The sequence below is a fragment of the Alosa sapidissima genome, chromosome 4 (assembly GCF_018492685.1).
Source record: "Alosa sapidissima isolate fAloSap1 chromosome 4, fAloSap1.pri, whole genome shotgun sequence".
Lineage (NCBI taxonomy): Eukaryota > Metazoa > Chordata > Actinopteri > Clupeiformes > Clupeidae > Alosa > Alosa sapidissima.
Genome location: NC_055960.1, coordinates 33,971,064 through 33,986,381, shown reverse-complemented (window position 1 = coordinate 33,986,381; position 15,318 = coordinate 33,971,064). Strand labels below are relative to the sequence as shown.

The window sequence follows — 15,318 nt, the reverse complement described above, 5'->3', positions numbered from 1 at the left end:
CTCTGAGCCCAGGAACGTGAATGGAGAGCGAAGATGAGACAAACACTAGTTTAGCTGCCTGCTCGTTTACTTCCACAGGAATTATAAAGCAGACAGTTCTTCAAGGATATCGAAAATGAGCCACGGTCGTAAATGCAGTGTTCCAGGCTGAAACTTAGGCTACAAATAGAGTTGAGACTTTCCATAGTCTTCCCAAGGATTCAAAAGTTCGAGGGGCATGGATAATGTTTTTCTACCAGAAGATACCTGCAAAGTTTGACACTCCGTTATTAATTTGCAAAACATTTCACCGAAGACAGTTTTCAACACCTTGTACAGTTAAGCAGGATTTGCTAAGCTGCTGTTACTGAAACGAGGGGCTGTTCCGACCGTAAGGTCATCACAACCGCATGCTGTAAGTATTATTTTGTCGCTAAGCAGTTATTAACCATGCTAACGTGTATCTAGCAAGTAGAATGTGTGATTTAGTTCATTGGCAAGGCTATTTAATTTTCCTGTGTGTCATTCGGATAAAACTAACTAACTGAAGCTGAGTAACACGATAGTTTGGTCAGAGAGGGTTCAAGCGGAGCTAGTAATCAAGGATCTTTGGTTTGGTTGCTAAGCTGTAATATAACCCATACCCATATAACACATACGTTTTTGACGTCAGAAGTGGAAACAACGTCACGTTATCAATTCAAATGATATCTAGTCGATATGTCGAAAACCGTGTTGTCTAGATACAATGAATTTATTTGCACGTTCTTATTTTAGAACATTACAAGAACGGCAGCATGCCAAACAGATGCCCCAAGTGTGGCATCTTGCGGGGCTTAGAATATTAGCAAATGCTTTTGCTGTGAGATAACAGCTTGGTGTGTGCATGCAAAAGTGACTTTCACTTGTGTTGCAACATTTCTGTTGTTTGGTTTAGGTTTTATCTAGCAGCCATGCACTTCAATGAGAATGCTGAGTCCCCACAACAGAAGACAGCCAAGGGGAAACTATGTACAGACTTGCCAAACAATTTGTAAGTTTAATAAAATATGTTTTTATTACAAACAACAAATCAAAATGTGCAACAGTATAGGCACTAAAAAGAACTTATCGATTCACACACAACAGGCTGTCTTAGACCTGATGCTACTGGTGTCAAAATCATCATCAGTACTGTAAACAAAGCACAATGTTCAGGGCCATACAATTTGTTTATTGTACAGTATACAGCCTACAATGCACTGTATTACAGTATCCAATATAAGTCCTCTTTCTTGTCCTCTTCGAGATCATCAAAGACCCTCTTCCTTATTGGGATGCCGTCCAGCGGATTCCTGTGCCCCAGGACTTGTGTGCTCAGCTTGACAGACCTTCCATGGAGGATGCTGTTGCTGAACATGTGTCACGGTTCAGTCGAAAAGGGGTCTGAATCCAACGTACTGCCCTGAAGTATCCGGAAGCTCCCTCCATATGCGTAGCACCACACACAAGGGGATCATGACACGGACGCTTCTTCTAAGGAAACCCCAGCTCCTGCTCACAAAAGACCTGTAGGCCAAGTCACTTCATTGCCTGCAACGAGAACAGGGTGGAAAAGCAAATTTTTTTACTATTTATTTTTTAATATTTTACATCAGAGTATCACTGGACGATTGTTGAAAAAAAAAATAAAGTTTATCATTTTGTGGTGTTGATCAAACTGTGTTTTTGCAATATGCTGAACCAATAATGAATGTGTATTGGTTAAAAATATTTTATTTTCTATACTGTAACTGCTAACACTTGTATCAGATTGTCCTCACCTTTCCATTCCTCTGACTCTCAAACGGCCATGGTCAGCTCTGTAAATATTCATTGCATTTTGCAAAGAATATAGAGGCACAACGGATTGAGGCCATAATGGTCATTCAGGTCAGCTCCTCAGGAACCTGGGTCATTCTTTTAATAACCTGTAAAAACAAACATAATTTCCCTGCTGTTATTTCGTAATTTTGAATGAGCAGGTAGCACAAAGTAGCAAATGTCTCCAGTTTTAGTTACCAGAGTTGTAAGATCACATATTAGGCTACTACATGGAAAGAAGGTAATAATCTCAATCAGATGTCAGCAGGATAGTTACAAGATTACATTACACTGACTGTACCTACTGTATTTTAAACAGTGATATTTATAGGATTTTTGATTATTGTACTCTACTCCATTGTAGTCTACTATGTAAATTGCCCCTTGGGGATAAATAAGTGTTTTTGAATTGACACAAATTGGCCTAGTAATATTTCCGTTGACCTCGTTTCACTTCAGCCATAGGCTACAAACTGCACAGAGCTCCTGCCCAGCTAACTGGACGTCCCGTTGTAAGATCATACATTACTACATGGAAAGAACGTAAAAATCTCGATAATCAGATGACTTAATCAGCAGGATAGTAGTTACACGAGTACATTAGACCTACTGATGTTACAAACGTAATATTTTCATTGACGCGAGCAGTAGGCTACTCGTTTCACTTCAGCCATAACATTATAGCCTACGAACTGCACAGAGCTCCTGCCCAGCTAATTGGACGTCCTGTTGTAAGATCGCATATTACCACTACAATAATGTATGTAACTCCTAATCAGATGACCTATTCACCAGGAGAATATACTTACTGACTAAAACGAGTACTTTCCTTGCAAGCAGCACTCCTTTCACTAGAGCATAGCCTGAACTGCCCACGACGGGCTACAAACTTTTCAGCTAGTTTCTAACTGGACATCTTGACAAAAATTGCACAAGGGTACAAGTTGTAAAACATTTGATTGTGTGCAAATTAATAACTTCTGTTGCTTACAATGCTAAAAACGAACCTAATGCAATGTTTAACTTAGTCTACGACACTAACGTGCTATTACATCTAGCTAACTGGGCTACGTGTTGCAAACTCAAGTAAATGACAAAACTTACCACTCTGAAGTAGTCATTTCCAATCTATGCGCGACTGGTTGCTCCTCTATTTCAGATTCTTCCTCTGATTCAGGCTCAAATATGCTGCTCAACACCTATGTCTCCATAGTATTTCCACCTTGGCTGTTTCAGTGAGTGCTGTCGGCCATGTTTGCGTCTTTGCTCCGGAGCTTCGCTCGTTGTAAACCAACCAATCAGCACGCAGGTTATCTAAATATTCATGAGCATACCATAAAAGGAAGAAAACCTCTCGTTTCATTCTAGGGCTTTTAACCAGGCTTGCATTAGGGCGCATAGAACAGCACATATGCCATTTTCAGCCCAACCAATGTTACACACCCTATTCAGAGACCTAAAGGACCAGCACAAAATACCCTATATCATCATTCTATCACCCCTTTAAACTACCGTGATCAATTTAAGTTCCCGTGCCCCCCCTGGAAAGGTGTAATGCCCGTCCGTGATTTTGTGTCTGCCGGCGGGTCTGAGCGTAGCCTAGGCCTATCTAAATTATCGTTATAAAAAAATGACCTACGTGACTCAAGAGCTGTAAACAGTGTTTTTGAGACTGCGTGTAGCCTACAAAAGCGCATGGAGATTTTAATTTTGCAACAAGAAAGTGTAACACAGCTAGTCTAAGTCTAACATTAACTTGTTTGAGTTTTCTCCCCAACGTTTTCTCTGGTAGTTCTTCACTGATCTGAGATAATGAGCGAACTACCTTAAGTAGCTAGCGTCTCGGGAGAATAAAAAAAAAGTTCAAAAGTTTTCTAACATCTCTCCAGTGTAATGGTGGGCATGTTAAGTTAACCGTAGCATTACCTACACAGTAACCCCATGGTAATGCGATGCGAGTGATCATAATAAATATAATATAGGCTAAAACGTGATATAGTCCTTGATCAATAACCAGGCTATGAACTCATAAACAACAGCATTTTGTCACCGTTTGTCCTTCACCATGCTGTGAATACAGCATTAAGATGCTAGGCTATAGAGCTTGAGATTCAGAAACCTGCATGGTTGTACTCAGCCTGTCAGAAAATAGCAATTTGATCAGTGATCATGCATCATATCAGCGCAAGCTTGGTTTGAAACTGGTTTCTGGGGATGGGGTTTACACAATCCTTCACTGGACTAGTGCCTGCTGGGGTAATATGACCGTGCTGATGCTATACTGCAGCTCCCTCAAATCTATATCTGGTGTGTGTATGCTATTTAGGTCCCAACCAAGAATTAGTTATGAAAAAATTATCTTACTCTCTCCAACACACACTGCAGTGGGCAGAGCATGTTTGTCAAATGAATTTGGTGTCAGCAGACTAATGAGAGCTCTAGTCATGAGAGATGTGGCTGCTGCTCCTTCTGCAATGTTGTGTTGGAATCAGCTTGTGGATGGGGTTAGGTGGAGGAGGGTTTGGGTTCTTCCTAATAAATACTGTATTACGAATAAGGTTAAGGAAGTCTCATTTAAACTCATTCATAGAATTTACCCAGCTAAGTCGTATATTGTAAAGAGATACAAACTAGATATTGATATGAATTGTAGCTTCTGTCACACCTGTCCGGAAAGTTCTGTACATTTATTTTGGCACTGCCCCTTCACCCGCAAATTCTGGCAGGATTTTTGTATTTTTATTTCAGAAAATATTGGTGAAAATGTTGTGCTGTTTTGGAAATGTATGTTTGGCTTGTCAGAAGTTGATTCCAAAGAAAATGCACACACATACATAATTAATCTAATCTATTCTCTTAGCTAAATTTCACATTCATAAATGTAAGTTTATTGGTAGCAAGCCCTCTTTTATGGCCTATAAGAATGAGCTTAAACAGTACATTAATCAACTTAAATTCTGTCATAACCCTAAAGCAATACGAACTGTTACAGTAGTAGTCTGTTCATTTTGTTTTGGATAAGCTTTGTGATCTCTTATAACCTTCCCTAGCGTCTGAATTGCATACATGTTTTTTTGTCTTTATCTATGTAATGTTGAATCTTTCATGGTACCATCGTGATTTTTAACTTGTACTGTGTTTGTTGACGTACCAATGTTAATTCATAATAAATAAAATATATGTCCTTTTTATATTATATGTCCATAATAAATAAAATAGGTCCTCATGCATATTAGGCTAGCTTTTGCCAATGAAAATGAATGCAACATAAAAAATAAAAAAAACAGTAGGCTACTGCTCCTAACTGAAGAAACGTTTACGTTACTGTAAGGAAATGATTATTATCATTGTATAACCATTTGTGTAAGCAGAAATATTGTTGTGCTGAGTTCTAAGAACAGAGAGTTCAAGTTAAATGTTGTTGTGCTGAGTTCTAAGAACAGAGAGTACAAGTGTGCACCCAGACAGACAGGAACTGCACCCTGTCTGTGTGTGTGGGTGAGATAGAGTATGTCACAATAAAGTCGCTATGTCTTGCTTCCTATTTTTTGTGTGCATGTGTACAATAAAAGACACAGCTGGGCTGCAGAGTCAGTGTTACGAGACACAGACTCAAGGCACAGAAAAGTCAAGTTCTGAGATTTTACTTGTTGGTTTGCATGAATTCATACATAGAAACGGAAAACAGGACTCTTCAATTCTCAGAGGACACACTTGGAAGGAGTAGTTTCAAACATAGGAGTTACTGGATCAATTCAAAGGGAAACAAGGCAAGAGTCCAACGATTTCACAGAAATGCAATTGTCCAAAAGGCAAGCACAAAAGTCAACTTAACTGGTGGGCTTCTTCTCTGCAAGATTCAAGAGGCAAGGAGCTGAAGTCTGTGTAGCTCAGTGTGAAGCCAGACAATGAGTGAACAAACAAAGGGGTTTACATAGTGCTGGCAATTAGGACAAACGAGGGACAACGATGGCAGGTGTGGCCTGTTAGTAGACAGGGGAGAGTGAGCGGGAAGCAGTGTTTTCCGTAGAGTCAAGAGTGGGCGTGGTTGATGGAGAGCTTGGTGTGGCTGTGACATTACACCCCCCCCCCTCCAGGGGGCACTCCCGAAGGACGAGGGGCCACGGCGACGCGGTCAACCCCTACCACGAGGGGCTGGTCGGCTGGGATGGGTTTTATGGAAGTCGACGAGCATGGTGGGGTCCAAGATGTCAACTCGGGGGACCCACGATTGATCTTCGGGCCCATAACCTTCCCAGTCAACCAGATACTCTAGACGACCCCTGCGGCGCCGAGAGTCAAGGATGGTCTTCACCGCATAGACGGGACCCTCGTCCAGGAGGAGTGGCAGTGGAGAATCCGCAATCACACCAGGCTCTGTGGGAGAAGAGAGAGGTGAATGATAGGGTTTGAGAAGCGAGACATGAAAAGTTGGATGAATCTTGTAACTAGGAGGCAACTGCAGCTTGAAGGTGACTGGATTTATCTTCTGTGTGATAGTGAAGGGGCCAATATATCTGGGACTTAGCTTTTTACAGGGGAGATGCATCCGGATGTCTCGGGTCGACAGCCACACCTTCTGCCCAACCGCATACTCAGGCGGAATGGATCTGTGGATGTCAGCATGTTGCTTCTGACGGCGGACAGCCCTCTGCAGGTGGTGGTGCGCTTTGTTCCAAACTCTCTCGCTTTCACGGTGCCATGAGTCAACGGCTGGGACATTGGATGATTCCCCAGACCAAGGGAAGAGTGGTGGTTGGTAACCGAGCATGCACTGGAAAGGGGAAAGGCCAGTGGAGGGTTGGCGCAGGGAGTTTTGTGCATATTCGGCCCAGGGGAGGAACTGGTCCCAGCTGTTTTGGCGGTCATGGCAGAATGTGCGCAGGAAGCGACCAATTTCCTGCAGGAAGGCCCGCCAGAATCGAGAGATGAACTAGGGGCCCATGATCTGACACGATATCCTCTGGAAGGCCGAAGTTCCGGAAAACGTGTGTGAATAATGCATCAGCTGTTTCTGCTGCTGTTGGGAGGCTCTTCATTGGAATCAGCTTGCAGGCCTTAGAGAACCTGTCTACGATGACAAGAACACAGACTCAAGGCACAGAGAAGTCAAGTTCTGAGATTTTACTTGTTGGTTTGCATGAATTCATACATAGAAACGGAAAACAGGACTCTTCAATTCTCAGGACACACTTGGAAGGAGTAGTTTCAAACATAGGAGTTACTGGATCAATTCAAAGGGAAACAAGGCAAGAGTCCAACGATTTCACAGAAATGCAATTGTCCAAAAGGCAAGCACAAAAGTCAACTTAACTGGTGGGCTTCTTCTCTGCAAGATTCAAGAGGCAAGGAGCTGAAGTCCGTGTAGCTCAGTGTGAAGCCAGACAATGAGTGAACAAACAAAGGGGTTTACATAGTGCTGGCAGTTAGGACAAACGAGGGACAACGAGGGCAGGTGTGGCCTGTTAGTAGACAGGGGAGAGTGAGCGGGAAGCAGTGTTTTCCGTAGAGTCAAGAGTGGGCGTGGTTGATGGAGGGTTGTTGGGAGGCTCTTCATTGGAATCAGCTTGCAGGCCTTAGAGAACCTGTCTACGATGACAAGAACGCAGGTGTCGCCATTGGAAGGAGGGAGATCTGTGATAAAATCTACGCCTAGGTGTGACCAGGGCCTTTGTGGAATGGGTAATGGGAGGAGTTTGCCAGCTGGCAAGTGGCGTGGAGTCTTGGTCATTGCACATTCTGAGCAGCGGGCGATGAATTGGCGGACATCTGCTGATGGAGTCATAGTTGCGCTCTGCAGCCGTGAGCTTCTTGGAGAAGTAGGCACAAGGGTGGAGGCGAGGAGGACAGGGGGACAGTGTGGGCCCGTGGGATTGGGAGATGGGGAAAACATGACCCATGGCAGGATTCACCCCAACGGAGAATTTCACCCGTGGTCCAGGAGATGGCAGGTGAGTGCTTCTTTAGCCAGGGCAGGCCTAGTATTATGTCGACTGTAGCATTGTCTAACACTAGGAAACTAATGGGCTCTACATGAAGGCTTCCTACACTTAGCTCTAGAACATTAGTTTGGAATTGTACCTGTTTGCGGGCGAGAGGTTTTCCCACTATTGAGTGGACAGTGAAGATTGTGGAGCTGCGGGTCGTCGGGAGCTGGAGTTGATGGCAAAGGGATCCAGATATGAAGTTCCCAGCGGAGCCTGAGTCAAGGAGTGCAGAAACCATGTGTTTGGAAGAGGCAACAGTGAGGGAAACAGGGATAAGGAGAGGTTTAAGATGCACTTCAGGAGCATAGACTGAACTCACCGTTGGACGTGGTGGGCGAACTGGACATTTGGCGATGATGTGTCCTTCTGATCCACAGTACAGACAGAGTCCTTGTGACATCCGACGGCTGCGCTCTGTGGGACTGAGCTTTGTGGTGTCCACCTGCATGGGTTCTGGTTCATCACCCTTCGGCATGTGGTTGGGGGTTGGTACTAGCACATTGGCATCTTGCATGCAGGCCTCACGGCGATGGGCGACTCTGATAGCGAGCTGGATGAATCATTCTAATCCAATGGAGTCATCATAGGAAGACAGGTGCAGGCGGAGAGAAGGTTCTAGCCCTTGGCGGAAGGTGGTTATCAAAGCCGCTTCATTCCAGCCACTAGATGCAGCTAGTATCCGGAAACGCAGTGCATATTGTGTGATTGAGCTTCTACCTTGCTTCAGGTTGTAGAGTTTGGTCTGGATGGTAGAATCCCTCTCTGGAATCCCGAACACGTCCTTGAAGTGAGCGATAAAGTTCTCAAGAGATAGTGACCTCTCTGGGGTTGTTCCATACGCTTTCTGCCCACTGGAGGGCACGGCCAGTCAGCATTGAGATGATGTAGGCTATGCGTGAGCGTTCAGTTGGGAACCGGTGAGGGTGCATCTCTATTGCCAAGGAGCACTGGAGCAAAAACCCCTTGCAGCCTTCAGGGTCCCCTGAATAAGGTGTAGGGTTCACCACATGCAAGTGTGGGCAATCACCGGAGCTGTTGGAGCCATCTGCTGGGCCTGTGGCATCTGCTGGATCTGCTGAGGAGGCGGCGGAGTAGCAGCTGTTGCTGCTGTGAGTGGTTGGCCGAACTCGTCCATCAGGTTTTGAAAGTGGTCTGGGGTTGGATTGATTGTAGGCTGATCCATTGCCTGGTCTGGCTTTCTGTTACGAGACACAGACTCAAGGCACAGAGAAGTCAAGTTCTGAGATTTTACTTGTTGGTTTGCATGAATTCAAACATAGAAATGGAAAACAGGACTCTTCAATTCTCAGAGGACACACTTGGAAGGAGTAGTTTCAAACATAGGAGTTACTGGATCAATTCAAAGGGAAACAAGGCAAGAGTCCAACGATTTCACAGAAATGCAAATGTCCAAAAGGCAAGCACAAAAGTCAACTTAACTGGTGGGCTTCTTCTCTGCAAGATTCAAGAGGCAAGGAGCTGAAGTCCGTGTAGCTCAGTGTGAAGCCAGACAATGAGTGAACAAACAAAGGGGTTTACATAGTGCTGGCAATTAGGACAAACAAGGGACAACGAGGGCAGGTGTGGCCTGTTAGTAGACAGGGGAGAGTGAGCGGGAAGCAGTGTTTTCAGTAGAGTCAAGAGTGGGCGTGGTTGATGGAGAGCTTGGTGTGGCTGTGACAGTCAGAGACTGATGGTGTGAGGAATTTTTCCTTACATTAGCAGGCTCTCCTCTTAGTACTGGAGTTTGTGGGCAAAGCCATACTACGCGTTGTGGTTCTTGTATTTGTTGGGGTTAAATTCCCTGACAGTTACCAACAATGTTAACAACAAACTCAGCTTCACAGCTGCAAACGTGGTTGGCTATATGCTTCACCATACAAACCAGCTAGCCTTGTGATTTAGTCCACTGAAAGTTATCCACATATCAAACGATTAAATACACAGTTATGGAGGAATTGTTTTGGGGAAGCAGTTGCACTATATCCCACTTTTGCTGCCTTTAAAGGAACCGTATGTAAGAAATGTATTTCAATTAATCATAAAATGGCCCTGATATGTCACTAGACATTAAGAAATCATGTTCATTTCAAATACTTATATCACTGACAACAGTAGTCTGGCCAAAATATTGTCATTTAAAAAGTGAAGTTGCAGCCCTCAACTGATGTTGATGTTGTGTTTTGTCATGTCATGTTGTGTTTTGGCCTGACGCACTACCCTCCACCTATCTAGTAATCACAAAGTCAGTAGTGTTTCGGCATCCGGGTTGGCAACCTCGAGTCAGCGGGGAGGGGGAAGGGATACGCCACTCTACAGAAACTGATTGCAGTAGCAGTTTTAGCCACAATCTTACATATGGTTCCTTTAAGCCACTTAAATCCATAGCCTAGATGAGCATTGCGCATCTAGGTATCTCCCATCTAAGGATATCAGCAATGTTTTTTTTCCAAAGTAAGAATTGCACTTCACCATGCACCTTCGACAATGAATAGCTCATTACACTTATGTTACTGTTAAACGTAACGTATCATTACAAACATTATTCTGTGTCCTAAAAACTGGCATGTTTTATGACATTGTGTCATGTAAGGTCGTTGCAAAATCTAGAGAAATGTGTGAGGTGGTCAGCGGGGGACAATTGAGACACATATTGGATTGCGTTAGGCTACTTGAACATTCCATTTGTAGGCTACTGTTCGCTATCTGTTCCTGTGTCACATTTTGTTCATGATGTATTCCTTTTAACCAACGCTAATTTAAATAAAATGAATGAATTTGAACTACAAACACTTTGCAATTGCTATGTTTTATTTATTCAACTTTCCAACTAATGGTTAGTTAACTATACATAATTAAAGATGGGTGTCTCAACTGCAGGTAGGTGTCTCAACTGTATTCTATAGGGTACAGTAGAGACACAGTCAAGACAAAAAATGCACCTTATGTTTTGAGCCAATTGTGGAAAATATAAACTACTTATGGGTATTATTGATTTATAATATTTTAGTCTACAAGCTAAGGAAATGGCATGTGGAATATTGTGTGGAAAATCACTTCTTTTCAGTATCTATTTTTTGTTTGATTTTGTGTGGGCAAAAAGTGTCTCAACTACTGTTATTATTATTATTCGGATGAGGCAAAGGAATGTAAATCTGAGTCTGAAATGTTGGCTACAAACAGTCTATACTGCTGTAACTGCACTGCTGCTAGGCTATTATTTATTGTTAACTTCCGGGAACTATTTGAGGCTTCCATTAGCTGCCATTGTTGGGAAAAAAAATGGAACATTAGCGTAAATGGAGTTGTCGCAACTCTACCTTTATATGGCTCTGGTCTATACAATACTACTCATCTTACCACACATTCTACAGGGGCACCATCGAAGGTGTCCTGAGCTACGGCTTCACTTCCTGGTTTGGGGGCTGTAGTGCACAGGAGAAAAATCATCTGAACAGGGGCATCATCTGAACAGTTTCCTAAAACCAGTTGCTAACCTGTTAGCAACTTAGTTGGTTGGCAATGGGAAATAGCATTGCAACCAACAACTTAGTTAGCAACTATGGTTTTGGGAAACGTGCCCCAGGATAGTGAAGACAGCAAGCAAGATTGTGTGTTTCCCCTTCCCCATCCTGGGGGAGATCTACCACCAGCGCTGTGTCCATAGAACCACTGCCATCAACAAGGACCTCAACCACCCCTCACATGTCTTTTCTTTCATGCCAGGAAGAGGTACCGAAACATCAGCTGGAAGACCAGCAGGATGTTGAACATTCCATCAAGCAGTTAGGCTTGTGAACGGACTGCGCCCCCTCCCCATAAACAAGCACATGCATGCACACACACACACACACACACACACACACACACACACACACACACACACATACATACAAGATCTACTGACTCCATACTGAACTGAAAAAACCCCCAAGCACTTCACAAGCATTGCACTTTGTTGTGTGTGAGTGTGCTAGCAGGAAATGAGTGTGTGTGTGTGTGTCTGTGAGTTTGTTAATTTCTAAGTACCTATTTATTACTGTCTTTTTAAACGCACTGCCTGAAACTGACGAGAAACAATATTTTGTTTCTTCTGTGTACGTGAGTAGAGAAATTACAAATAAAGTGAACTTTAATCTTAAGGTACTGATTTAAAAATTGACTTTTCTATCACTTTATCACTTTTGGCGGAGTTAACGACATTAAGAGGTTAACACTCCCACGTTTTAGTAAATATTTTGAAATACCGTAACTGCTGTGCCTTCATTACCCTTAAATTGGATAATGACAGATAATGTCCTCAACTGCACATGCCCTGTGGGAAACAGGGTTGTTGGGTTATATACTAGAGCAGCATTCACAGTCATGGCAAAATAACCTCCACATTTGCATGGGAAAGAATCAGAATTGTCTGTTAAGTCTAATTTCAGTCTTATAAAATGATTTGTACCAAATCTGGCCTTATATTTTACATACAGATAAACTGTCTCTGCAGACAAGACATGGTACATCATAATTGTTTATATGTATTCATTATTTACATTATTTAACATTTAATCCATTTTTTACATAATGCTATTCTACCTCAATAACAATGCCATCTGTCTTTTCATCATTACTTTCATCACATAACAGTTCCTTTACACGATGACCTATAGATGAATGATCAAGGGACTGTTTGCTTACTGTGCAGACTACAGTATATGGCGTGAGAAAAGAGGAACGACTATGAGTGATGAGAACATTTCAGAGAACAACAGGGCAGCCGTGGCCCACTGGTTAGCACTCTGGACTTGTAACCGTCGGGTTGCCGGTTCGAGCCCCGACCAGAAGTTCCCTTGAGCAAGGCACCTAACCCCTCACTGCTCCCCGAGCGCCGCCGTTGAAGCAGGCAGCTCACTGCGCAGGGATTAGTGTGTGCTTTACCTCACTGTGTGTTCACTGTGTGCTGTTTGTGTTTCACTAATTCACCGATTGGGTTAAATGCAGAGACCAAATTTCCCTTACGGGATCAAAAAAGTATATATACTATACTATACATTTCTGCTTGGTCTAGCTCAAATATGTGACAAATAATAAAGAGGAACCAACGACCAAAATCTTTGCATCATGAAGAAAGTACTGTAAGAAATGACTGTTGTTTAAATTGAACATATTATCTATCAGTAGAGGGTCAATCTACCCATCAATAGTGGGCCATTATGGTGTCTGAACATGTCAATGATTGTATCAGGTATCAATGGGTCAATCAATAGTGGGTCATTACCATAGTATCACTACCTTTTACAATTCTGCCAGTGCCTTAATGGACCTTTTTCACAGCAGCCATTTTGACATGAAATATATTTGACAGGCCCAGGTGTTACTAATGACCTTCCCTTCTCAAGACCCTTCTCAATAGGAAAAAGATGGCGTTTAAGGAGGGGAAATGGCAGAGCTGAGGTGAGTACAGGGGGAACTCAAGATTAAGCTGAAAGAGGCTAAGGAGGACTACAGAAGGAAAATGGACAACAACATGAAGGAGGTGTGGGACTGTATGAAATCTATCATTGGCTTTAAGAAGAGCAGCAACTCTGTGGAGGGAGACCTGGACAGGGCGAACCAGCTGAACCACTTTTACAACAGGTTCGATTGCCCATCCCCCAGCCCTCACCCCACCTCAGTACCAGTGCAACACTCACCCCCACCATCACTGGATATTGCACCCCTCCCCCACATGGCTACCACGAACAAAGAGGTGACAACGACCTCAGTCAACAGCCATCAGACACACAGACCTCAGATGCTGCCCCCCTCCCCTCCCTCCCCCCCCTCCATCATCACTGCTGATCAGGCTATCGCACCTCTCCCCCACATGGTGACCATGAGCAGTGCGACAACAATGGCTTCAGCCAATGGCCATCAGTCTCTAGCCACAAGACAACCCTCACAGAAGCACCCCTCCTCCTCCTCACCCTCCACTCCCCTCACCCCCCCCATCATTTCAGCGGACCAAGTAAGTTAACTTTTAAGAAAACTCCATCCTCGTAAGGCAGCCGGGCCTGACAGACTGTGTCCAAGGCTGCTCAAGGCCTGTGCTGCTGAACTGGGGGAGCGTCTCATGTCTCACCCCGTTCCCAAGAAACCACACCCCAGCGAGCTTAATGACTTCAGGCCTGTCGCTCTAACATCACATGTGATGAAAACAATGGAGCGGCTGGTCTTAGGTATGCTCAGACCCCAGGTACGCCATGCACTAGACCCTTTACAGTTTGCATACCAGGAGAAAGTGGGCGTGGACGATGCCATCACTTATCTTCTACACAGGACACATTCTCACCTAGACAAGGGGAAAAGTGCTGTAAGAATCATGTTCTTTGATTTCTCAAGTGCTTTTAACACCATCCAACCCCTAAGACTGGGAGACAAGATCTTGCAGATGGGTGTGGACGCTCACCTGGTAACCTGGATTACAGATTACCTGACCGAGCGACCACAGTTCGTCAGACTGAAGAACTGCCTCTCTGACACTGTGATCAGCAGCACCGGAGCGCCACAGGGAACTGTGCTCTCTCCAGTCCTGTTCACCCTGTACACATCTGACTTCTGCTACAACACCGAGTCATGCCACATGCAGAAGTTTTCTGATGATACTGCAATTGTGGGGTGTATCAGGGACGAGCAAGACGAGGAGTACAGGAGCCTGGTGGAGGACTTTGTGCAGTGGTGCAAACTCAATCACCTTCAACTTAACACTTCAAAGACCAAGGAGATGGTGGTGGATTTCCGAAGGTCTAAGCCCGCTCTGCTACCAGTCTCCATTGATGGGGTCAATGTGGAGGTGGTAAGCACCTACAAGTATCTGGGTCTCCACCTGGACAATAAACTGGACTGGTCTGCCAACACTGATGCACTCTACAAGAAAGGACAGAGCAGGCTATACTTCCTGAGGAGGCTGCGGTCCTTCAATGTGTGCAGCAAGCTCCTCAGGATGTTCTATCAGTCTGTTGTGGCCAGCGCCCTCTTCTATGCAGTGGTATGCTGTGGAGGATATGGCTCTGTAGTGGGCGCTGAACTGGAGTGCATCACTTCAATATCTGACAAAAGGACCCTAAACAAACTGATCAACATCTTGGACAATGAATGCCATCCGCTCTACAGCACTATCAAAAACCAAAAGAGCTTGATCAGCTGGAGACTTCGCTCACTGCCATGCACAACTGAAAGGCTGAGGAAGTAATTTGTTCCTAGGGCCATTGAACTGTTCAATGCCTCACTAAAGGGAAGAGGAGAGATAGACTTCTCTGCTTAGTCTGTCTGCCTCTCCACCCTCTCCATGTCCATGTTTTTTGAGTACTGACTGCCCACTACTGCTTACTACTGTTTTACTATTGTACACAGCCTAATGTTTTCACTACTGTTTTACTGCTACACTGTTTTTCATGCTATATTAGCACACATGATCAATGATCAATGATCAATGGCTGCGGTCAGGCTTCCGATACAATACTGAATGAATGAATGGCTATAA

At 44.1% G+C, this 15,318-nt stretch overlaps 2 long non-coding RNA genes across 2 annotated transcripts; one reads left to right on the top strand and one right to left on the bottom strand.

Moving 5' to 3' along the window:
- The first annotated feature begins 296 nt into the window (after positions 1 to 296).
- On the top strand, positions 297 to 1,451 carry LOC121707189. The gene is made up of 3 exons (XR_006031256.1): positions 297 to 394; positions 917 to 1,012; positions 1,268 to 1,451. It is a non-coding gene; the product is annotated as an uncharacterized LOC121707189 (long non-coding RNA).
- Positions 1,172 to 2,202, bottom strand: LOC121707191. Its single transcript, XR_006031258.1, has 2 exons — positions 1,782 to 2,202; positions 1,172 to 1,551 (listed from the first exon to the last, which is right to left on the bottom strand). It is a non-coding gene; the product is annotated as an uncharacterized LOC121707191 (long non-coding RNA).
- Positions 2,203 to 15,318: the final 13,116 nt, after the last annotated feature.